This window comes from Lynx rufus, unplaced genomic scaffold (assembly GCF_022079265.1).
Source record: "Lynx rufus isolate CCGP_SWC_20201006 ecotype Redwood Valley unplaced genomic scaffold, mLynRuf1.p SCAF_16, whole genome shotgun sequence".
NCBI classification, from domain to species: Eukaryota; Metazoa; Chordata; class Mammalia; order Carnivora; family Felidae; genus Lynx; species Lynx rufus.
In genome coordinates this window covers 52,685,172-52,709,535 of record NW_025814830.1, presented here as the reverse complement: position 1 = coordinate 52,709,535, position 24,364 = coordinate 52,685,172, and the positions used below count along the sequence as shown (strand labels likewise).

At 43.8% G+C, this 24,364-nt stretch overlaps 1 protein-coding gene across 1 annotated transcript in view; it reads right to left on the bottom strand.

The window, feature by feature from the left end:
* CDH13 (cadherin 13) overlaps positions 1–24,364 on the bottom strand; it is a 1,019,316-nt gene that overhangs the window by 374,067 nt on the left and 620,885 nt on the right. The window lies entirely within an intron of this gene.

The window sequence follows — 24,364 nt, the reverse complement described above, 5'->3', positions numbered from 1 at the left end:
TGGAGAAAGTAGGTTATGCCAGCAATTTTAGGAGCCCTTGGCAATATTCAAGCTTCGGTCTCAATGGATAGTCACTGAAACTAGAATAGAACCGCAACATTATAGAATAAACGACAAATTTCAGTTCGTATTAGGTTCCCCCCTGGGAAGTTCACAATTAATTCATCAAATCTGCAAAGGAAGTCCAAAAAAGAAAAAGAAAAGAGAGAAAACACTCACAATCAGCCATAGCTGAGAAAATGTGCTTACAGTGTTTCTGTTTTTTTCCCCAACATCATTATGCTTAAAAGGAACGTTATGCTAATAAAAATAATTGACTAAGCAGTTATGAACAGAGTACATTAAGAAATAACTGAAAGTGTTTATGACAATGTTTAGCAGAAATTCGGGTCAGTAAATATTTAGAGAGGGCCTTCCCAAGGCAAGGAAGGCATTTACACGGGTTCCGAACAAGACCTCGGGATTGCTGCCCACAGGGCCCCTGTAATCGAGGGGGTATTTCACAATCCCACAAAACACTTCCATACAGAACTACCTTCAGTTTGCAAGGATGAAGAAAATAATCGCCTGCCCCCAAACCCCGGCTTTATTGTTGATCTTGGAAACAAGGAGTTACATCATGGCATCTCCAGTGAGTTACAGTGACCTTATGCTCTCCTTTTCTGTGCCTGATTCTGCCTTGGTCTAACTCGGAGGCAACACTAACTTCTCCTGGGATGTCAGTGCTGGTCCCTGTGCTGGACGAGGCTGAGTATTTCCCTGCAGTCGCAAACCTTGGGGAAAGGGCTTCAGCGGGTACAACAAGCCCCACTTTTCGCGAGCCAGGTGGCCTTGAGCCATATCCCTACTCTCTCATTTTCTTACCTGTGAAATGATGTTAATAAAACCACCCACAATTAGGAATAAGAATCACCATTATCCAGTGCTTTACTGGGCTTACTACACGATAAACTCATCTGGTCTTCCTAGTAAGCCTGTGAATCATTTGCAAGCAGGGAATGGAAGCAAATTAGAGGTTAAGTGGTAGAATTTGGATCTGACCTCATGAAGTCAGCCTCCAGGGTTTATATTTTTAACCATGACCCACAATGTTTTTAAAGCACCTACTCTAATGCTCTCCCATGATATATACCCCAGGAATATTAGCCGCTGCCATTGTTGCTACTCGTATTGTTATCGGCACTATTGTCAAAACAAGCCCGAATTAGGAAAGGAGAAGAGAAACACTTCTGTTACAAATCAGCACGGTTGTACCCCACCGGATGGTGCTTCAAACGGCGATCATCCTTTCGAAAGAAATGTGGGAAAATTCCACAAAAGCTATTAAGGGCTCCCACGCTTTGTTCCATCTGGATACCACTTCCGGGTGGGTTTGAGTTTGGAGGAACTTACGTGTAGGAAAACATTCACTGTAGTGTTATTTCATGATCAGGACAATGAATCACCACTGGCGTCCGCTAAATGCCCAGGCAGGGGGGACTGGTTGAATGAATGTTTTTACGACATAAGAGAATACAGCCATTGGATAAAATCATGATTTAACCTTGTTGACCCCTTAGAATATTGTGCGTGAACACGCAAAAGAGCATGGTCATCATGCATGTGTAACGTTACGTCTGTGCACAGAATTTGAAGGTGATAAGCAAAAAAAACGAACCCAGGTAAGCTTGAGCAGAATATTCTTTTTCACTTTTTTCTGTAGTATTCATCCTTTCACTAGCAAATAAATGGGCAGAGGCTTTTCACATCTGCACACAAAGGAGAGCTCACAGAGAATGAACTATACTTTGATGCTTTTTTTTTTTTTTAACACGCTATGCAAATTCTACTAAACCAAGGAAAGCAAACAAAACCTTGGGGCAATTTTGTGTAATAAGGACGGCCTGACCTTTTGTCCTCCCAGAATAGCCAAAGACTTGACTTTTACTCAACCAAAACCCCTATGTCTAAAGACAACAAATATCTGGGATCTGAACCCTAAGCTTCTTGTTGGTTTGTACACGTAAGGCAGGGAGAGACCGAGGGTCCCTGATGGGTAGGTGGCAACGTTAACAAGCAAGGGAGCTTACTTACGGAGCTCATCTTAGGCAGCTGCAAGACAGGGAGATCTCTGCACCGCCCCCCACAATTCCGAAAGTTTACACAGAGGCCTTCGCAGGGCTCGATCAAGTGTACCATCCATTGGCCCAGCAACACATCGCTCTCTCAAAGCTGCATCCTTGAAAACAGCTCCCACTGTGGGAATGGTGGGCAGACCTTATCTTCCAAGGACGGGGAAGGCGTGAGGAACCTCTCTGATCGATTGCCTGAATCCGGCTTCCGGGTCAACCGGAGGTCACGACCTGGCTCATGAACTCTCGATGACCCTCTCCAACACTTCCCCGTTGAACAGGCTTTGGGCAGTGTCAGAAGCCACAAGTAGGCTGGAGGAACAGAATCCACATTTCCCCAAGTGGGCAAAATGTTGGAACTGGGAGGGTACACTCCAGATCCATCTCAACATAAGGGAAAGACACACAGAAACTAAGGAGATATAACTGATGAGGGTGACTACGAAACGTCCAGCTGCATCTGATAAAACCAACAATGTCAGCACACAACCTGATAGCATTTTGTGTTACCATACTACCCAGAGTTTGATTTCTGGATTTTTCAGTGGAAAGCAAGATCATTAGAAGCTAAGTGCTTTGGAACAGCATTCAAAAATAGCAAAGTGCTCTTAAGGGGCATTTATTAATTTGAAAGTCAATTTAACAGAAAGTTCATTGAGATATGAATATATGTCAGTCCCTACCCTGAGTGTTACAAATCTAGCAGTCAACAAGATATTCCGGCATGAAAGAGACAGGTAATAGGCAATGTAAAACACAGGAGTAAAGTAATTTCAGTTAGAGATAAGCAACATGAAGGCATAGAACAGGGTCACATATTAAAACTACACTGTCTAGGGGGGCCTGGGTGGCTCAGTCAGCGTCCGACTTTGGCTCAGGTCATGATCTCACAGTACATGAGTTCGAATCCCACGTCGGGCTCTGTGCTGACAGCTGGGAGCCTGGAGCCTGCCTCAGATTCTGTGTCTCCCTCACTCTGCCCCTCCCCCATCCATTCTCTCTCTCTCTCTCTCTCTCTCCCTCTCTCTCTCTCTCCCTCTCTCTCAAAAAAAAAAAAAATTAAAAATTAAAAAACAAACCTACGCTGTCCAATTTGGAAGCCACTAGCCACATATGGCTATTTAAATTTAAATTAATAAAGATAAATAAAATAAAAAAAAATCTAGTTCTTTCATTGTGTTAGTCACATTCAAGAGCCCAGTACTGGTCAATGTGGCCCAGGTGTTCCTCCTTCTCAGGCTTTCAGGCCCGAACTGCAATCAGCACATTGGACTTTCCTGGATCTCAGGCCTTTCGACTTGGACTCAATTACACAACCAGCTTGCAGAACCAGCCTTGCAGAAGTCGAGGGACTTCTCAGCCTCCTTAACTGTGTGAGCCAATTGCTTACAATAAATCCCTTTGTATAAAGATGTATGTATATGTGTGTATATCTATCTATCTATCTATCTATCTCTTTATCTCTTTTATTTCTCTGGAGAACACTGACTAATACAGGCTTCCAGGGTATCTTTTCAGATTTTTAATTAATTTATGTCACCCCATAATGGACATCCCTCAGGAGTTTCTCATTCCTTTACTTAGACAAGTCTTTTTATCATCTGGCCCCAGCCCAGTTCTCCAAACTCATTTCATGTCCTAAGAGATGCCCTTTGTCCTTATTATCAAACTACACAAATCTTTTTTCCGTTTTCCCAATTTACGCTGCTCCTTCCCAGCACAGGTACTTTCACACGTGATCCTCCCACCTGCTGTCCTTGGTCGACCCTATTTATCCTTCAGCTCTCAGCTCAGATATCACTAGCAAAGAAGATCCTTCCCTAGTCCTCCAGACTAACTAGCCTGTCCCTGGTTTACAGTCCCGTGGTATGGTACCCTTCCTTTACGGCATTTCCCATAATATAGCATATTTATTTGTGTGACAACTCAATTAACGTCTGCCTCTCTGACTGGTCCCATGAAGACAGAGGTGTGATGAATGTTCTTGACCGTTAACGAATCCCTAAGGCTGAGACCCAATGTCTGCACATAACAGCCACCTGATTTAACACTGATGGCACAAAGCTGATTTAATACTGATTGCATGAAGAGGCAGTACCTCTTTAAGAGACTGGAGTCCAAAGTTTGGCCTCGGCTCTGGCCATCTGTCCTTTCTGTCCATCCCTGGCAGGTACGAGCTGACAGTCGGTCTGAACTCCACGGACTGTCAGTCAGGTGACTCTTCGTGCAGTCTTAATCCATGAAATAAGAACCACAGTGGTAAATAATACCTAACTACATTAAATTAGTTACTTGCCTTTTAAAGAAGGGAACTAATGTTTATCTGGTGTCCAATGCACGTCTGGGCTTTTTATGCATTGTCTCATTTGGCTCAAAACAACCTGTAGAAACACCCACTGCAGCAAAACTCAGAGAAATATTAAGTACTGGTTTATCCAGCTGGGTCCAAACTTAGGTCTGACTCTAAAATTCATGCTTTCTTCCACTCTGCCCTCATTTGCCAAATGGTCTTTCACGGGCTTCCTTTGCGTTTTTGTTTTATTTTCTTTACTGTGTTAGTTGCTTCATAGTAAATAGCTTTACATTGCTATGTTTCATTGTTGCCTCATTCAAGGCAAAACTATCCATGAATTTAGGGATATGATGAGCTTATTATAAATTTTTTCCCGATAAACATGAAAATACTTATGAAAAAACACTATAGGCTTAGGGGCACCTAGGTGGCTCAGTAGGTTGGGCCTCCGACTTCAGCTCAGGTCATGATCTCACGGTTCACGAGTCTGAGCCCCATGTCGGGCTCTGTGCTGACAGCTCAGAGCCTGGAACCTGCTTCAAAGTCTGCATCTCCCTCTCTCTGCCCTTCCCCCTCTGGCGCTCTGTCTCCTTCTGTCTCAAAAATAAAGAAACATTAAAACATTTTTAAAAATAAAATAAAACACTATAGATTGGGGAATATTACACTATTAGCCTAGCTACAACATGCTCCCTTCTAGAACGTCAGATTTTCTGAAAAGAAAGAAATTTTCCCTCTTATAAATGTGCCTCTCAAATGATCAGGGTGAATAGAGTGGGAAGGGAACATGGTATGCAAATCACCCATAATCTGTTTAAAGCAAAAATACTTTATCCAAGAGTAGAGACATGAGGGTCCTGTGTGAACATGAGCCAATTCTCCCACCTCAAGGGCGTGGTAGATGGGCTCCAGGTTTCCATAGAAATAGAAAAGCCCACAGAGATTTTTGTGTAAGGATGCTACTGTGAGTTTATTTATAATAGATGATCTCTCAAGGTTGAGAATGTTGGAAGATTACAAAAAAATTTTTTTAACATTTATTTATTTTCAAGAGACAGAATGGATGGAATGCAATATCTTTTTTTTTTTTTTAGGTTATAGATCTAAAGTCATTTTGTTAAATAAGTACTAAAATGTGTTTTATAAAACACGATACTCTCCAAAAATCAAGGTTGATATATAAACATTTAAAGGATAGCCTAAGCAAGCCAGGGAGGGGCTGACAGAGAGGGAGACACAGAATCCCAAGCAGGCTCCAGGCTCCAAACTGTCCACACAGAGCCCGACATGGGGCTCGAACCCACGAACCATGAGATCATGACCTGAACTGAAGTCAGACACTTAACTGGCTGAGACACGCAGCTGCCCCTGGGAGATTTTTAAAAACTAGATTTTCCACTTTGGAAATATATAATGTTTCCTGTCATAGGAGAGAAGAAGATAAAATGAATTCCTAAGTTGTATGTTTAGTATGAAACTCAAACTGCCCTTATGTTTTGCATCTGACTTCTTACATAGTTAATTAATAGAGTATCATATTCATTTATTATAGGCTCCTCTCATAGAGACTTCTGCATTCTGTGTGTGTGTGTGGGGGATATACTCATGGCCCAGTCAGATCACAGACAACTGAAAGGCAAGAACACTGTTTTATAGGTATTCCTTCTATACATAAGTGCCTTGAATAAAGAAAGCACTGATGGATATTTTTACCAAGTTTCTGTTTGCAATTCTCCCACCCTCCCCACCTACCAACATGTCACAAAGATCAAACGAGACTTTCCCATTGAAGACATCCTCAGTGATCACTGAAATTACAACCAGACTTTGAATTAGAAAGCCTGTCTTCCGATTTGGGGATATGCTACCTTAGAGCATCTGTGGCCGGTGGGGTGACAGTCTTCCTAAAAATCTTTATGTCCTACTCCCTGGAACCTGTGCATATGCTAACTTACATGGCAAAGCAGAATTAAAGTTTCTGATCAGCTGACCTTAAAACAGTGAGATCAGTCTGGATTATCAGGGTGGGCCCAATATGATCACAAGCGTCCTTAAGAGAGCAGGAGAGGAAAGGTCTGAGCCAGAAGGTGAGAACAGACTTGAGCAACCATCACTGGCTTTGAAAACGGAGGAGGAGGCCACCAGCCAAGGAATGTGAGCAGTCTCTAGATGCTAGAAAAGACAAGTGTCCTCCTGCATAGACTTCAGAAGTGACAGGCGGCCCACTGGCACATTGATTTTTAGCTCCGTGACGTCCGGGTTGTACTCTAACCTATGGAAGCATGTGATAACAAATTTGCGTTTGTTCGGAGTCGCACATTTGTGGTAATTTGTTGCAGCTACTGTGGTCCCTAATGTATGGGTCAGACCGTAACATTTTTAGAATGAAGGCAGGTGTGGGGCGCCTGGGTGGCGCAGTCGGTTAAGCGTCCGACTTCAGCCAGGTCACGATCTCGCGGTCCGTGAGTTCGGGCCCCGCGTCGGGCTCTGGGCTGATGGCTCAGAGCCTGGAGCCTGTTTCCGATTCTGTGTCTCCCTCTCTCTCTGCCCCTCCCCCATTCATGCTCTGTCTCTCTCTGTCCCAAAAATAAATAAACGTTGAAAAAAAAAAAAAAAGAATGAAGGCAGGTGTTACTATTAACTATTAAGCCCAAACAGGTGCACACCAAGCCTGCCCTAGGCGAAGAGGGTAACATGACAATTCGTGTAATTAAGTAATTTCAACTTCCCAGGTCAGTTTGCGCACGTAACAAATGGTGTTCGGGATATCATTCTCCATTTTGTTTTTGTTTTGAGTAAAAAGATAAAGGACTGTGTCTAGCACAGTTACTGGCACGTAGGAAATTCTAAACAAGGTTTGTTAGATCAGGGGAGAGTTTGGTGACCTTGGCCTTCATTTGCTCCCAACAGACCTTTACCGAGACTTTTGAGAAGGTGGACGAAGTACCTCGGTTTAATCCTTGTCAGCCATTGCTCCCTTCAAACTTCTTTCCTATCTCACTATTCCAGATTTCTCTTTGACACCAATTACTTGCATTTCAAGTTAGTTTTCTTGGCTTTATTCGCTTATCTAAGTTGAATCTCATTATGGGCTAGCTCCTGGAGAGTTCCCAGGGAAAAGATATTTTTAGCCTTTTGTTAACATTCCCCTGCCTTCACTTCCACGGCTCTGTGTGGCATCTCCCCCTTGACGGACTGGATGTGGTGTTTATAGCTCCCTCTAAAAGTGATCAAAGGGGAGATTCAAGTTTCCGACTTGATTATTAATTAAGGATCTTGATACAGTTATCAAATGTTCTTTGAAAGGCTTGTTCCTCTTGGACTGTAGTATTTCCTTTGTTGATCCGAAATTTTACTTTTAAAGTGTGTTTTCCACCAAACATAATGAGAGCATATTTTTTTTTCTTATGTATGCATGCTCACAACCATGCCGGACTTCGAGGGCATTTTTCTATTTAATTTTTGAACTAATTTTAATTATGTGTAAGAAATCTATGCAGATATTCAAAATAATTTTATTTAAGCAGCTTGGGTAAAGTCCTAGTGAATATCCTCTACCCCAAGAGGGGACACAGGCTGAAAATTTTAATTGGTTCAAGTAGAATTTAAATAAATCATGGATATTGGAATTGTACCAGATCAATTAAGGATACATACAAGGGTTAAGGGGATTTTTGTACAAAGATGAGAAATATAATACTTTCGAAAACAAAGCTGTAGGAGAAAATTACTGAGGATTTTATTTTCACTTGTTGTTCTCCGTCTCCAAAAGCAAAATTCAGAGAAAGAGAAGGGAAAGAATGCAGTATCTTTTTTTTTTTTTTTAGTTGATAGATCTAAAGTCATTTTGTTAAATAAGTATTAAAATGTGTTTTATAAAACATATTCTCCAAAAATCAAGCTTGATATATAAACATTTAAAGTATAGCCTAATAAATTCCAGGTGGATTAAAGTATTAGGAGAAAAAACCCCCATTGAATATTTATGTGACAGAGTGGGGAAGGCCTTTCTAAACTGGTATTAAAGATATAAGTTAAGTGAATTATTGAGAGATTAAAAAACTCAAAAGCAAGTTTTTGTATGACTAAAATATCATAAATAAAATAAATAGAAAACTGGGAAAAGTGGTTGTGTCATACAAAACAGATGTTTACCATCTTGAATATATAAAGAGCTGGTTAAAAATCAATAAGGACAAAACAACAATTAACAAAATCAGAAAACAAAACAGCAACAAGCATTATAAAATTAAATGAGGTAACTTTTTGCTTCCAACATTGCCGAAATAATTAGGAAAACCTAATAGTCAGTGTTTGTCAAACATAAAGAAACAAATACTCATGCATTACTGATGACACTAAAACATCTTTCTGGAATGCAATTTGTCAATATGCATCCCAAGCCTTGAAAACATGTGATGTTGCATATAGAGAGTCAGCCTGGGGGATATCTGTGTATCTCAGGGAGGGGCAGGTGGGGTGGGGGGTGTTTGATAACATGTATATTCATTTCAGTACCGCTTACAAACAGGAAAAATTACATGGGGCGCCTGGGTGGCTCGACACAAAGTAGAACACGACACTGCAGAAACACTTTAGGGAATGAGAAAATATGTTAATGGTATGGTGTTCATAGTATGAAGTAAATGTTTGACTGCAAAATAGTACGTGGAGTATAATGTCTTTTTCGAAGAAGAGGCAAAGACATTACACAATTAAGATTACACTGAAAGATTAGCAGTGATTTTTTTTTTTTTACTCTGCTTCTCTACACTCTTCTAGATCTTCTATAATGGGCATGTGTTAATTTCAGAGTTAAAACGCATCTATGAAGTTTCTATTAAAATTGACTGCAGATTGGCTACGGTTTATCACAAGTGGGGAGTCACGGGAGTATGTTAAACTTCAGGACATCTGGCACCTCTCAGTGTTGGTGATTAATGGGAAGCACGTGAGCGTTAAGTATGACAGAGGATCATCGGTATTGCAGCACAGCCAGTGGCTGGCTTTTCCCCTCTCCCAGGCCTCTGAGTTTTGGATTAAAAAAAGAGTCTCAATGCACTTGACAGAATTCCACAGTAGGGAACTTGGACTCTTCAAATTTCGTTCCCTTTTTTTTTTTTTTATGTTTATTTATTTTGAGGGAGAGAGTGGGGGAGGGGCACAGAAAGAGGGAGAGAGAGAATCCCAAGCAGGCTCTGTCAGCACACAGCCCGACACAGGGCTCTACCCCTCGAACTGTGAGATCATGACTTGAGCCCGAATCAGGAGTCGGATGCAGGGCGCCTGGGTGGCTTAGTCGGCTGAGTGTCCAACTTTGGCTCAGGTCATGATCTCCCGGTTTGTGGGTTCGAGCCGGTGGTGGGCTCTGTGCTGACCGCTTGGGGAGCCTGCTTTGGATTCTGTGTCTCCCTCTCTATCTGCCCCTCCCTCACTCTCTCCCTCTTACAAAAATAAATAAACATTAAAAAATTAAAAATGAAAAGAGTCGGATTCTCAACTGACTGAGTCACCCAGGTGCCCCTGTTTTCTGAGCCCTCAGTGTTATCAGTGTCTGCTTTTTCTCCGAAGCTTCACTTTTAATCTTGCTAATCAAGTCTCAGAACCAGGAAAGAGCTCAGGTTTTAAGCACGGACTTCAGATTTAGAGTCCTCATCTTTAAGAGGGAAGAGGGGAACCTATCTCACAGGGTTTATGTGAGGTAAAATACATGATGTTTGTAAAGCACTCAACAAAATACCTGACACATAAAAAATGCTAAATAAATAGGAGCTTCCAGTTATCCTTAAAGGTGTTTTTGTTTTTTTGTTTTTTTGTTTTTTTTTTTTGGTGAAACAAACAGAAAATTCTCTGTAACATTAAGTTTCTGATTAGGGTTCATGGTCTCGGGCATCTAAGGAAAAAGCTGACTTTAGGAAGCTGAAGCTCATTTTTTTTTCTTTTTTCAACGTTTATTTATTTTTTTTGGAACAGAGAGAGACAGAGCATGAACGGGGGAGGGGCAGAGAGAGAGGGAGACACAGAATCGGAAACAGGCTCCAGGCTCTGAGCCATCAGCCCAGAGGCCGACGCGGGGCTCGAACTCACGGACCGCGAGATCGTGACCTGGCTGAAGTCGGACGCTTAACCGACTGCGCCACCCAGGCGCCCCTGAAGCTCATTTTTTTAATGTTTAGAAAACTTTTGTTAAGTTTATTTATTTTTGAGAGAGAGAAACCAAGCAGGGGAGGGGCAGAGAAAGAGGGAGAGACAGAAAATCCCAAGCAGGCCCCACACTGTTAGCACAGAGCCTGACTTGGGGCTTGATCTCAAAAACTGTGAGATAATGACCCAGATCATGACCCAGATCATGACCTGAGCCTAAACCAAGAGTCAGGCACTCAACGGACAGAGCCACTCAGGCACCCCTTATTTTTTTAATGTTTGTTTATTTTTGAGCGAGCGCCAAGTTGGGGAGGGGTAGGGGGTGGGGGCAGAGGATCCGAGAGTGCTTTGCATGGACAGCAGAGAACCTGATGTGGGGCTCGAACTCACAAACCTTGAGATCACGACCTGAGCCAAAGTCAGACCGTCAAGTGACTGAGCTGCCCAGGCACCCCTGAAGCTCATTTAGAATCAAGAAGATACCTATGCTTCTGGGTGCCAAGTCCCCCGTTTGGAGCTCCATGTGAGGAGTGGATGTGGCCAAGGTCATGGTCTCTCCTTCCTTCCTCACTCTCACCCTGTTCCCAGAACCAGTGTGGTCCAAGGAAGGTGTCAGTGCCCAGCTCCAGGCCCACACTGTGGGGACTCAGCTCTGAGATGACCTCATCATCTTCCTGGCTCTCACCAAATGTCCAACTCCTCATCCCTGCTACACTGGTCCTGCTGTCTGGGCTTTGGGCCACCCATGCCCTTGGTCTACTTAGCACTGTGGGTCTGCCTCTAATCCTGCTCTGGTCCCTGCTTTGGAACGAAGCACAGAACTCTGTGCCCCTCCACCTGTGCCTTTACCAGCGGGGGCAGTGCTTTGTTTTTGAAATTGAAGAAAAAATATATATGTTTTATTTTGTTTTTCGAGAGACATACGGGAGGGGCAGAGGGGGAGACAGAATCCAAAGCAGGCTCCAGGCCCTGAGCTGTCAGCATGGAACCCGACGCGGGGCTCGAACCCACGAACCGCGAGATCGTGACCTGAGCCGAAGCTGGACGTCAACTGACCGAGCCACCCAGGTGGCCCTGAATTTTATAAACCAATTTGACAATAAATTTCATATGAAATAAATAAATAAATAAATAAATGAATAAATAAATAAATAAATAAATAAATAAACGAAATTAAAAAAAAATTTTTATTCTCCTGAAAGTGGAAGAAATAGCACAGAGGTACCATGCACTCTTTGGCCAGTGTCCCCCAACGGTTACCTCTTACAAACCACAGTCATGCAAGCAGAACAGTGGCCTCAATACAGTCCTGGATCCTAGAGTTGCTCCGTTTTATTTCTACTTGTATGTGTGTGTACATGCACACATACCTGTGTACTTAGTTCTCCACCTACACGCACCACCACAATCAAGAGACACAAGGGTTGCACTTCTAGAAGGGTCTTTTGTGTGGAAGAACAATGCCATATGTATATATGTATGTATATATATACACGTATATATACATGAAGGAATTGCAAACAGGGTCTTGGAGAGGTATATGCACACCCATGGTCACTGCAGCCATTATCCCAACAGCCAAGAGGCAGAAGCAACCCACGTGTCCATCGGTGGATGAATGGATAAGCGAAATGTGCTACAAAGATATACATGATGGAATGTTATAGAGCCTTAAAAAGAAAAGGACTCTGGCCACATGCCCCACATGCTACGGCCTGAACCAGGAAGACATTACGCTGAAACAGGCCAGTCGCAAAATGACAGCTACTCCGTGATTCCTCCTATAGGAAATATCTACAGTAGTCAGATTCATAGACACAGACAATGGCGGCTATCGGGGGTGAGGGGAGAGGGAAAAGGGAGCTGTTATTTAATTGGCATAGAGTTTCAGATTTGCAAGAAGGAAAAGTTCCTGAGATTTGTTTCACAACAATGTGACTATCATTATCATCACTGAACTGTACGCTTAGAAGTGGTTAAGATGGAAATTTTTCATAATGTGCTGTCTTATCACAGTAAAAAAGAAAACTAATTTGCATGGGAATCACCTGGCAACTTGAGTAAGGCAGAGTCCCAAGGTCCGACCCCAGGGATTCTGTAGGTGCTCAGCGGCCTTAAGACATGGCGCGTAAGACATGTAGGGTAATGAACTACACAAATAATCAGGACCGGCTGACTTCCCCCAGTGCCAGCGCGTCACCGAGTCACCCCCCCTTGCCCGTCCACATTGTTTCCTTAAGCATTCACTGTCTCTCTTTGCAACAGAGGGATCGACATTAGCTCCTACGTGAGTGGCGGTGCAGCTACTGAGTTGAAGAAGCGTGGGGCTCACCAGCTGATGCCCAGTCCTCTCCGCCCCGTCCAGTCCATCCGCTGGCCCTGTGAGCCGTACCTCGTCCACCCTGTGTCCGGCCATCTCTCACCAGCTGTTGGTGGCTGGGGCCACCGCAGGGCTAAGTCCCCCTCGCCGCAGTACCGCGAGCATCTCTTAATTGCATTCTCTGCTCCTATGCTACCTTACCGTCACTATTCGCCACACAGCGTTCCTGGTGACCTTTGAAAAAGCAGATGGGATGGTGTGCCTGGGTGGCTCAGTCGATTAAGCATCTGGCTTCGGCTCAGGTCACGATCTGGTGGTTTGTGAGTTTGAGCCCCGCATCGGGCTCTGTGCTGACAGCTCAGAGCCTGGAGCCTGCTTCACATTCTGTGTCTCCCTCTCTGCTCCTCCCCCACTCACACTCTGTCTCTCTCTCTCTCTCTCTCTCTCAAGAATAAATAAACATTAAAAAATCCAAAAAAACCAGATGGGACCTTTCACCGTTCCGCTCCCCAATCAGCCCACATGACTTGTGTCCTAAGTCCTCCCTGCAGCCCACACAGCCCTGACATGGACCGTGGAGTATCCTTGGCCCCATCTGCCATCATTCTCCCGGAATCCTTCCATCCTGGCCACATGCTCCTTGGTGTTTCTCAAGCCAGCTAACTTAATTTCCATTCCACGGTCCCTGAAGACACTGTTCCCTCACCTAGAACACACTTTCCAAGGAGTTTTTGTGGCCTGCCCCTCATTCCATTTATGGCTTTCCTCAAAACAGAGGCCTCCCTTAACTCTTTGATCAAGTACAGTCGCTCTTCAATCAATGCTCATCCCAATCCCTACGTTGTTTCCCCGGCTCTTGCTGTCACAGGCCTATGATGCAGATACTTCTTCAACAGTTGCCAGAATGACAGCTCATGGAAGACACAGAAAATGTAAGACGCGTGGAATGTAAGCTCACGAGGACAGGGAGATTTGCCTTCCTGGTCCCCACAGCACAGTGAAACACTGTCTTTCATAGAGCAGGTTTTCAATAAATGTAACAAATGAACAATGGATGAGCTAAGGGCTTTGAGTTTATAAGGAAGTCTCTTTTTCTCCAGAGGACAGATCAATAGACAAGAAAGAGGTGACACTTGTCATTTGAGAATTCCCTGAGGGTGAGCCCAGCTAAGAGGCAATGTATTGAGAATTCAACTGTAGCATTTTCTGCCTATTCCAGAGGAAGCAGCCACGATCAGCAAAGTTGCCATAACTCTCTAAAGTGGGCAAACATATTTTACATGGGATTATTCGTTGTTTGGCGATGACTGATAGAAAATGATTTGGTTCTGATACACATATTACTAATAAGCGTATTTAAATGAAAGAAATTAAAGCAAGGAGAACTTGATACGAATTCTAGCTCACCAAAGTGAGCCCGTCTGTCCCTGCCTTCATAAATGAGGCAGTGCAAGCTACAAGAATTGACTTATATTTCTCAAAAAATCCCTCTTTACCATTCTTACGCCCCGAGGTCAGCATCTCTTCTCGGATGTTTTTACTTGTGCACAAAAATGCCTCACACAGCCAGACATGACCGTGTCACGATCAGATACATTCTGTTAGATTCTTCTGGATTTCTCCTCTGACTGCTCCATTTTTTTCCCTCCGTTTGACCAGATGCCCCCAGCGTGGTACACAGGTTCTGTGCTTCAGAGTACGGACAGTCCACATGACAACCAGCCTGCGTCGGGCTCCATTCGGTGCCACCAGCTTCCTCCAGTATCCTGGCCAGCCCAGAATGAAGATGCCAGTGTCACTCGTCACTTTGCTCACGACGTCCCTTTCTGCATGTTTCTGGGTCAACTGGAGAGGACCTGGGATTACAGATCTACCCACCCACCCAGACCGTGCAGCAAATGGCCCAGCAAGCGTGCCCGTGCTGTATATGGGGCGCATGCTAAGGAACCCGAATTCATCTGACAGTGCCCTTCTCTGATAAGTTTTGTTAGGCTGGACCTCACGAAGCTGAAAATTCGGTAAGCTCAAAGAGAATCGAATGTTAGTAATTCCAGCTCAAATCCAGCCTGCTGTCTGTTTCTGTAAATGAAATATCGGAACAGGGCCACCCTCACTCACTGACCTGTTGTCTGAGGCTGCTTTTTCACTAGAATAGACCAGCAGAATCGAGTAGCTGCAAACAGTCTCCATGGCTCACAAAGCCGAAAGTGTTGATTATCTGGCCCTTGAGAGAAAAACTTTTTTGTATGCCTATTTTAGAACATTTGGCGCAAAAGGAAGAACCCGGAAAATACCCAGGGAGAAATGAAAGTTTTGATGTAGATTACAGACCCATCTGGACAGCTTGAAGTCTCTAGCTAAACTCTCTCTCTTGTGGTCACGAATTCATTCAACAAATACATTCTATGCCCCATCATGCTTTGGTTTTGCACAAGATCCTTGATTTATAATAGTTAAAAAATACCGCCATAGGATTTTTAAGGCTCATTTATAGCCAGCATTTAGTTGGATTAAATAAACATCGTATAAATAATAATAATTACTATTTTTAATTTTTTAAGATTTATTTATTTTTGAGAGAGAGTGTGAGTGGGAGAGGGGCAGAGAGAGTGGGAGACACAGAATCCGAGGCAGGCTCCCGGCTCCAACCTGTCAGCACAGAGTCCGACACGGGTCTGGAACTCACCGACTGTGACATCATGACCTGAGCCGAAGTCGGACACTTAACTGACTGAGCTTCCCAGGTGCCCCAGCAGCCTATAATTCATTATTAAGCAAGGAATGACATAGTAAGGAGATTGCATATAGACTGTGGGTGGGGCCTGTCGTGAGAACGCCTCTCTGATGGGAGGCCGACAGAAGAGGAAGCAAAGTGGCCACAGAAAACCTGCCCAGAAGCCAGAGGGAGGGAAGGAATGAGAGAAGGGGGGGCAGTGAAGAGATGGCAGGGCCAGGTCAGAGGGGCTTGCAGACAAGGTTTAACCTTTTGGCCTCTTTTCTGAGGGCAGCTTAACACGACTGAAACTCTCTCATGGAGCCACTTGGGAAAACAGTTTGGAAGTTCCTCAAAGACTTAAGTATAGAGTTACCATATGACCCAGTAAGGCCACTCCTACTCATACACCCAAGAGAGATGAAACAGAAGTCCACAAAAACGGGCCTGTCACAGTAGCATTATTTATATGAGCCCAAAGCGGGACACAACCCACATGCCCATCAACAGTGACTGGACACACGCTTAGATACTGGACACACACAATGGGAGATTATTCAACCAAAATAAGGAAGGAAGCATGGGCACCCCGCCACAACATGGATGAACCTTGAACACACGCTAAGTGAAAAAAGCCAGACACAAAAGGCTTCATGGTATGTGATTCCATTTATGTGAAATGTTCAACATAGGCAAATCCATAGAGGCAGAAAGTAGACTGGTAGATAGGCAACCCTAGTTGCCTAGGGTTGGGGACGGTGAAGAGAATAGAGGATGATAGCTAATGGGAACAAGGTTTCTTTCGAGGAGACGAACATGTTCTAGAATTGATAGTGGTGATGGTTGTACAACTCTGAATACACTAAAAACCATCAAATTGTATACTTTGCTTATTTAATGTTTATTTATTTATTTTGAGAGAGAGAACATGAGTAGGGGAGAGGGGCAGAGAGAGAGAGGGACAGAGGGAATCCCAAGCAGGCTCTGCATGGTCAGCACGGAGCCCGACATGGGGCTCGATCTCAGGACCCACGAGATCATGACCTGAGCCGAAATCAAGAGGCGGACACTCAGCCAACGGAAGCCACCCAGGTCCCCCTGAATTGTATACTTTATTTATTTATTTATTTATTTATTTATTTTTTATTATATTAAATATAATTTGTTGTCAGATTGGTTTCCATACAACACCCAGTGCTCATCCCAACAGGTGCCCTCCTCTATGCCCATCACCCACTTTCCCCTCCCTCCCACCCCCCATCAACCCTCAGTTTGTTCTCAGTATTTAAAGTCTCTTATGGTTTGCCTCCCTCCCTCTCTGGAACTTTTTTTTCCCCCATCCCCTCCCCCATGGTTCTCTGTTAAGTTTCTAAGGATCCACAAATGAGTGAAAACATATGGTGTCTGTCTTTCTCTGCTTGACTTATTTCACTTAGCATAATACCTTCCAGTTCCATCCACGTTGCTACAAAAGGCCAGATTTCATTCTTTCTCATTGCCAAGTAGTATTCCATTGTATAGATAAACCACATCTTCTTTATCCATTCATCAGTTGATGGACATTTAGGCTCTTTCCATTGAGAGTGCTGCTATTGTTGAGAGTGCTGCTATAAACATTGGGGTACAAGTGCCCCTATGCATCAGCACTCCTGTATCCCTTGGGTAAATTCCTAGGAGTGCTATTGCTGGATCATAGGGTGGATCTATTTTTAATTTTTTGAGGAACCTCCACACTGTTTTCCAGAGTGGCTGCACCAGTTTGCATTCCCACCAACAGTGCAAGAGGGTTCCCGTTTCTCCACATCCTCTCCAGCATCTGTAGTCTCCTGATTTGCTCATTTTAGCCACTCTGACCGGCGTGAGGTGCTATCTCAGTGTGGTTTTGATTTGTATTTCCCTGATGAGGAGCGACGTTGAGCATCTTTTCATGTGTCTGTTGGCCATCTGGATATCTTCTTTAGAAAAGTGTCTATTCATGTCTTCTGCCCATTTCTTCACTGGATTATTTATTTTTCGGGTGTGGAGTTTGGTGAGTTCTTTATAGATTTTGGATACTAGCCCTTTGTCTGATACGTCATTTGCAAATATCTTTTCCCATTCCATCGGTTGCCTTTTAGTTTGGTCGATTGTTTCCTTTCCTGTGCAGAAGCTTTTTATCTTGATGAGGTCCCAATAGTTCACTTTTGCTTTTAATTCCCTTGCCTTTGGAGATGTGTCAAGTAAGAAATTGCATTTGTATACTTTAAATGAGTGATTTGTGTGATGTTAGGACTTTATTAAATTCACATTTGTAAAGTGGAGCACAGGGGGCCAGAAGGTGAGCTGCAATTCAACATAGACCATGACAGAAACTGGAACAGAGAAACTTATTACCCACCAGTCCTGGAGCAGGGGCAGGGCACACCCTGAAGGGCCGCATAGGGGGATCAGGACAGAGTGTATGGAGAGTGTGATAGGACCTGGGGTACGTTCCTTTATTAGGTCTGTGGGTGCAGTGCTTTGGGGATCCTGGGCTAAAGCCAGGTTGGTCCACTCAAACCAGAAGAGCAGAGTTTTGGGAACTTCACAATGTTCTTATCTAAGAGCTGTTCCAGGGGAAAACCCTGGGAAGCAGAGGGACTATTGGTCACCAGCGCTATTGGGAAGTCACAGCAGGAACTGACCTTTGCATGTGGCCCTGTGGGCTGTTCCCTAGGACCTAAGCGTGTGTGAGGGGTTGGGTGGGCTGAGGGACTGCCGCAGGCTGCTAGGTTAAGAGAAATGGGCATCAAGGCAGCGACACCAGTCGTTGAGCTAAACTCTCAGCATATAGTATATGATTTACATCTCAGTAAAGCAACTAAAAATGAAACCTCTTTATGGGTTAGGAGGTAGGAGATGGTGTGTGGTGTGAGGGAATAACTCCAATGTGAATTTTAAAAAGATCATTCTGGGGGCGCCTGGGTGGCGCAGTCGGTTAAGCGTCCGACTTCAGCCAGGTCACGATCTCGCGGTCCGTGAGTTCGAGCCCCGCGTCGGGCTCTGGGCTGATGGCTCAAAGCCTGGAGCCTGCTTCCGATTCTGTGTCTCCCTCTCTCCCTGCCCCTCCCCCATTCATGCTCTGTCTCTCTCTGTCCCAAAAATAAATAAACGTTGAAAAAAAAATTAAAAAAAAATAAAAATAAAAAAAATAAAAAGATCATTCTGGAAAACATGCAGAAGACAGACTGAAAAGGAATAAGAGGGCAACAGACAGCGTAGTTGAGAATCTACTGAAGGGGTCCAGGAGAAAGATGATGGGGTGATTTCCTCTACGGAATAATGGTGAGAAACACTGGCGTTTATCCGGAACACTTAGAGAATGGTATGTTCCACTTAATTCTGAGCTTTGGAACCAGAGGTTGAGAGTAGGAGATTTCGGTTTTAATCCTGGATCTGTCACGGCTGTAGCTGGTGTGGGACCCTCAGCTAACCATCGCCCCCATTCTCTTGATTACAAAATATCAATAGCAACACGTGACCAACCTCCTTCATGGGGACAAATGAGATAAACGGATAGACAATATCTTCCAGCGCAGAGCAGTACATTCTGCATGGATGCCAGGTTTCCGAGAATTGAAACTCAAGGGTAAACACTCAATGCCAACTAAATTAAACAAAGTGTAATCCTTCTCTGAAAATTCAGAAAGCAGTTCTAAACTCCCGAGGGCCTAGGAATCATTGTTATGAATATCAGTGATTAATTATAACCTGTAGGTACTAAGTAAGTAGGAGACGGTCCTGACATTATAATGACTGTAGCATCACAGGCTGGATGAAGTTTTTAAAAATGAATACATTAGTAAAAGAAAATCTAGATATTGCGTCCTCCGGCAGATTTTTGACACCCCCGTGGTTGATTCCCCCTCGGGTGCCCGCTTCTCACTGCAGAGACCCCCTGGGGAACCCTGGGGCACTGCTTACAGGTATACATTGCTGTGCACCACCCACCCCCCAACTATTGAGTGTAAGGACTGGTTTTATACTCCTCTCTGTCCCCGCAAAGTCCGGCGTGCACTAGGGGCTCGATATTTGGTGGTTGAAATAGATGAATGAAATGAATCAGTCCATGAACAAATGAACAATCATTGGTGCTTCCTTTTCTTGAGAAATTAGACATAACGCACCCTAAAGCTACCGAACCATTTATGCTTTCTGGTGCCTCGGTACCTATGGAAGCAAAGGCCTCCTCGCAAGATGCCCGCTGTCTGCCTCAAGCTCATTTCCATTTCCGAAGAAGGTGGCAAGGGCTTATGCCAGACCACTGAAGGGCTGCTCCTGGGAGACCCTGGCCTGGAAATGTCAAAGGCGCCAGTCTCATTTCTAATCTTCGTGACAGACATAATGTGTGGGTAGCCAAAGCCCTTGGTTTCGCTCCTCAGGTGCTTCTGAGCCCCCTCAATTATCCCAGGTCTCTGGGCTGACCGGGAATGGCCCCTTATTTTCCTGAGACTGGTTATTTTGTCTCTAAGTGAGTTTCCACTCCACAACTAGCCACGTTGAATCGCCTGCTCTGATGGCCTTGCACAGCTGACCCAGAGGCCCCTAAACCAGGCTCCCACATCCTGATGACTTACGGGCTCAATCTGGCCTTGACATATGGCATGGAGTTAGTTCTTAGAATGTTTTAAAACTTGTTTGCTAACGTCTTAAAGCAGGAGTGAGTAAGCTTCTAGCTTCCCAGATTAAAAAAAAAATGACAAAAGAAAGAACGAAAGAAAGAAAAAGAAAGAAAGAAAGAAAGAAAGAAAGAAAGAAAGAAAGAAAAGAGAAAAGAAAAAAAGAAAGGAAGAAAGAACTTGTAACAGCCTTGTGGCTGTCATTCCCACATGGCAATCTGCTAAAATGGCTGTTACTCTCATTTTAACGGTCCTGTATTTTCCCTTGGCCCCCACAACCCCTTATTTTCTCCCCAGACCTAAGCCTGAGTGAGCATGTCATTTCCACGCTTGCCCTTTGGTTTTTGTAAACCTGCACTCATCTGCAATGATTCCCTAAGTTGTGGGTATTTGGGTTTATAGCACCTGTGACCAGTGGGTTCCAGACCAATTTTCCTTTCCTTTCGTATTTCAGTTACCCTATACTTTGGCTTCAAGATGACGCTTGTCATCTCCTTCTCTAATACCTTGGCATTTTGCAAGAAAAAAGAGCGGTGTCTCTGTTAGCAGTCAACGCCAATTTAAATAATTCCATTGCCAATGAATGATGTGTGACATGCTTGCAAAGTGATCAATTTGCTGTGCTACTAATTAATTCTGTGAAATTACACATTGCCAAGAGCTTTCTGGCCAACTCTGTCAAATGGTGTGAGAGAAAGTCAACTTTAGAAAGGTAATTCCGGGTGACCTGACCTAAATTAGCATGTTAATAATGGGAAGTTTGCTCCGCTGGGTTCTATGCCTGTTTGTGCAACTTCAGGCCCAACCCTTTACAGACGAGTTTTCAAAACGATGAGGTAAGACATCCACAAGTCCCCTTAATTCTAATTTTCCTCTATATGCATTCCGCGCACCGTGTCCATGAACTCTGTGAAATGTTTCATTAACCTTCAGTTCTCGTTAAAGTATTACCTGGTGGCGTCGTATGGCTTCTGTTTCCTTTAGCACATCTTTCATAACTTTGTACTTTCTAGAGACTTCAAGTTCAAACTAAGATATTGGCCTTGGGATATTTTCTCTTCTCAGACTTATTCCACAACAGTTCCTAAACCCTCACATCACCAAGTCAGTTCAGTGAATTCCAGCTTTCCTGTCCCAAGCCAGACACCTGCTGGGCTCCAACCTGTGGCGGGGGGCTGATTGCGTGGCTGGTGGGGGTCCGTTCCAGTTCTCATTCCTCAAACTTGATCTCTGCCCTGTGACCTACAACTGGGACTGAGGCAAGAGAAGCTCAAAGCAGGTATATTTCTTTTTTGATTTGCAGCACTGATTACCTGAAAAAAAAAATCTTTAGAATATCTGATCGGGAAAAAAGTCAGTTCTCATAGAAATAATAGCTTTTTTAGTGCTATTTGTTTAACTGAGGTGAGTAGGGAAATACTCTCGCAGGTGATAGACATTTTAAAATTATTATCTGATTTCTGTCATTTGTTCTGACCTGCTTATTTTATTCCCAAATCAGATGATTGCTTTATCCTATATGCAGCTACCATTTGCCAGCAATATCTGGGCCTCCAAACAGTTCATACTTCCTCCAAAAGGGTCTTGGACAAGAAGTCCTGTTTCTTTTTTTTTTCCTTTTTAAATATTGTTTTTAAGTTTTATTTATTTATTTTGAGAGAGAGAGAGAGAGAAAGAGAGAGAGTACAAGAGTGAGCTCGAGCAGAGGGGCAGAGAGAGAGAGGGAGAGAGAGAATCCCAAGCAGGCTCCTTGCTGTTGAGACAGAGCCGAACACTGGGCTAGAACTCATGAACTGTGAGATCATGACCTGAGCCAAAATCAAGACTCAGACGTTTAACCAATGAGCCACCTGGGCACCCCTTATATAGTCCGAAACAATCTGTGTTCAACCCAAACATGACCAGCTGTCATGTGCAGTGGGTTCACTTAAGAACCAACCAGGGGCGCCTGGGTGGCTCAGTCGGTTGAGCGTCCGACTTCGGCTCAGGTCACGATCTCGCGGTCCGCGAGTTCAAGCCCCGCGTCGGGCTCTGTGCTGACGGCTCAGAGCCCGGAACCTGTTTCAGATTCTGTGTCTCCCTCTCTCTCTGACCCTCCCCCGTTCATGCCGTGTCTCTCTCTCTGTCTCAAAATAAATAAACGTTAAAAATAAAAAATTAAAATAAAAAAGAACCAACCAAAATCCAGTTCCCATGATCCTGGGTCTCTACGGTGGGTGAACAGGACTGATCACTGCATTTACTGAGGGTTTTTGAAGGTTTGAATGAGCTGGTTTTGAATGAACATTTTGAAGAACTGGAAACAGTGATCCCTTTGCTTCTCCCCTAAATTTTAACCTTGACCTGATTATTAACTTAGAGCCTAGTCAAGCTTTCCCTGTACTTGCAATTCTTAAATCCATATGCAATTTATTTCTCTCCACCTGTCTTCTCTCCTACCTGGCATATTTCTTTGCTTCTGCTATTTCTGTCACAGCTTTGCATATATGACATGATGTTTTATGAAACTCGCTTCATGCCTCTATCACTAGTTTTGTTTAGTAATTTAAATCTTATTCTCCTTGTTCTTAATGAAAAATATTGATGACTTCAATATTTTCCATTTCTCTTGCCAAGAAGTAAATTGTGAAGAAATGATTTACTATTCTATGACACTCCATTCATTCTGGTTTTTTTTTTTAAGTTTATCTACTTTGAGACACACAGAAAGAGGGTGAGAGACCAAGAGCATGAGCTGTGGAGGGGCAGAGGGAGAGAGAGAGGGAGAGAGAGAATCCCAAACAGGCTCCGTGTTGTCAGCGTGGAGCCCAATGTGGGGCTCAAACTCATGAACTGTGAGATCACGACCTTAACTGAAATCAAGAGTAGGACGCTTAACTGGCTGAGCCACCCAGATGCCCCATTTCTGTTTTTTCGTGCACCCAGGAACACAAGGACATGGTCGTGCTAGGATAAGACGTACGAGCCAAAGAAAATACTGCATCGACTTTCTAGCCTTGGCTTTGATGATTTCTAGGTGTCTATTTTGCAAAAGGCAAAGGTGGAATGCTACCCTTGCCAGGCAGTGAACAATGGGGAATGAAGGTAAACAGAGGGAAGGTTAAGGAGAATCCTCGACATCAAGTCTTTGAACACACAGACATGCAAAGATCTTAAAAAGAGAATGACAGTTATCATATTAGGAGATAAACATGTGCACTAAAATAAAACATATCCCTCTGAATTGTTGTCAAGTGAGAGATGACAAGAAACCAGAGAAGAGCATTACCTTGTAGGATGTCTGCCTGGAAAACTCTGATCCATCCTTCAAACCATACCTGGGTACTTCTCACTCTGTCTGCAGTCTATCTATTACTCAGACTCATATAGTTTCATATATACCTTAATGAATAACGACTGAATAATGGTTTTTTTGTTTTGTATCTCTTTTTGTTTCTGTGAGCCCTTCAGATGCAGAGACAAGGTCTTACCCATTTCCAATTTTTTAGCACCCAGCACAGAATCTGGAACAATCATTCGGGCTGGACCAAATATGCCCATAAGATCCCAAGCGGCGACTTTAAGAGGGAGATGTCACCACTGACCACCGAGAGAGAAAATGCTTGTACCCAAGAGTACCGATGGCTGGCCCTTTGTTCCTGACAGATATTGCCAGGGTTCAGAAGGACAAGGCTAGAACTCACCAAACAAACCCCAACTCTGATTTCCATGAGACCACATGGGGAAGAATACACTATGCAGCAGACACACGGAGCGTGAGGACTGCCTCTAAGCAGGAGGCAGGGTGCTGCACTGTGACTCCTTTCAGAACGTCTTAGAGGTCAAGTTGGAGCCACAGAAGGAAAGCAGCAACATGTGTTAAACGGAGAGAATTGGAAGGTTTCACGTGGGGTCTTTCATTCAAATCAAACCCCAAAACGTCGTGATTGTCTAAACTCCATGGGAGTCCCTAAGCATACTGATTTTTAGAAGATGAAAAATAGAGAACTGAGATTTCACAGTAGAAATGACTTTCAATCAACAGTTCAAGGTCAGACATCCTCCAAATGCTAAACCTCACCAAAAAGATACAAGAAATGGAGTGATTCGATTGAAAACTTTAAGAGAGAGAGAGACAGAGACACAGACAGAGACAGAGACAGAGAC